Here is a 2,042-nt window from a genome sequence, read left to right as displayed (position 1 = left end):
CTGATCATGTTGCACATCAGCGAACACTCATTTCCTTGTTTTTTAGGCCGTCTTGCTTAAAATATAACAAGGTTATTGCCAACTTTGATCAGTGTGTTACCGATCTCATGTATTAATTATTGTCAAAAATCACAATCACCATACAAATGCTCATCCAAGTGTTTTGTACTTGAGTGAATTTCTAAAAAATTTCTAATTTTTAGGCTCGGGACAAGTTTTTTTCTTTGCAGAAATACCTTGAACAGATTAAGGAAGATCTCTTCTTCCCCTTTAGTATATTATTAACATATCTATATGATCACGATAATTTGTCTCGCTCTTACTTCTTCTCCAAGTTTCCTTAGAAAAGTTAAGTTTAAATTAAAGATTGGATTTAACCATTACATTGGCTGAAAACTAAAACCAAGAAATGAAAAAACTATATTACGACTAGCGAATGATTAGGTTTGGGATATTTCTGGGCTTAAATTCATTTGATTTCTATGCTTATTTCAAAAGTCTTCTACTGTACCTTGAATACATACTTTGATACCAGCCAACCAGTATCGATTCTGGGATTTCCCGATGTTGTGATAGATATGAATTACTGTTTAAATAAGAAATAATTGTCATAAGGGGAGGAGCAAATCCCAGAGAAATAAGATATGGCATTAATTAATGTAGGAGCATCTCCTCTTAACATGTTTCATTTCCTTTGGAGTCTGTCTTTGATTCTTGAAATTTCATTTGGTTCAAGTCTTTTTGCTTGAGTTGGAAAATGGAGTTATGATCGTTGTACAGGAAGTTGGCACCATGGGCAATATAGAACTTCCTTTGTTTTGGTGAAGCCCAACAAAAGGTCTTTTTGTCCCAAATAAATTAACTAAAAGTAGTCATTTGTCACATATCGCCAAAATCCCTTTTTCTCTTAATCCTTTCACGGTTTCTCTTCACTTTATTCTCCCTATCGTGTTGTATGCCAAAGATTAAGCGAATGGTTACTTTACTTCTTTCGTGTAAGACATAACAGTGCGATTTATACTTTTGGAATGAGTTACAAAAAGCAATCAATGATTAAACAATCATTTTATTACTGAATAAGGAACGATTGATGATACAAGAAAATATCTATTTGAAAAAAATGGATAATGCGTATTCGTTAACCATCTGTTGTTAAGTGTACTGGTCGTTGGTTTGAAAGAAACTCCAGTTGAAGAAGGAAGCAATGGTTAAGAAGGAGGCAAAACTGAAATTTAATCTCGAGGATGATGGAGAGTCAAACTACGAAAAACGTAATGGAAAAGGAAAAATTAGGGGCAAATTAAAACAGAATTGTTGCCATTTTAAAAAAAGAATTTAACGCTTAGAGGCTATAAAAAATAATTTGGCCACTGTTTGAGCATCATCCGCCTTTATTGAATACTAAAAGTTTTAGCTCCATCATTCATAATTTAAAAGCAGAAGCAAAAAGAGAAATGACCATCTGGATTAAAATTATTGCTTTCATCACATGTCAATTTAAAACTGTTTTGGAGCGAATCATCACAAAAATGTATACCATATCAATGGAACTTCCCAAACTTCCAGTTAAAAATAACTGTTGGTGTCGTGATTTGTTTTTGTTGTGGTTAGTCAATGGCCAGGAGTAAGCAGGAACTTTAAAGGGTTGGCTTGATTATTTGGCTTAGGTTATATTGTGTTGTAGTTGCACCAAATATTGTTGCGTAGTGAAGGGTTTGAAAGGTTTCACTGAGAGTTATAGGTACACAAGAAATTTCAACGAAGCCTTACCTTATTACGGTGGAAGCTCATAAACGCATCAGTTATGCTACGAAGATGACCCAACAAAACGGACCATTAACTTTCATTACTACATATAAAAGTGATGAATAAGACCAATTGAACAAGCAGCATTAAGGCCAACAATATCGGTGTGGCAAGCAGCTTACTAAAGAAAGGATATAACCTCTGGTTGATCCATCCGAGAGAAATTTATCTTACAAAGAGCTGTATATATATGTTAATGGAGGGAGTGGTTTAAATAAAACGTTAAAAAAGGGGTG

This window comes from Loa loa, assembly GCF_000183805.2.
Source record: "Loa loa unplaced genomic scaffold supercont3.119, whole genome shotgun sequence".
Classification (NCBI taxonomy): Eukaryota; Metazoa; Nematoda; class Chromadorea; order Rhabditida; family Onchocercidae; genus Loa; species Loa loa.
The sequence above is the reverse complement of the archived record's forward strand: the minus strand, read 5'-3'. Positions refer to the sequence as shown.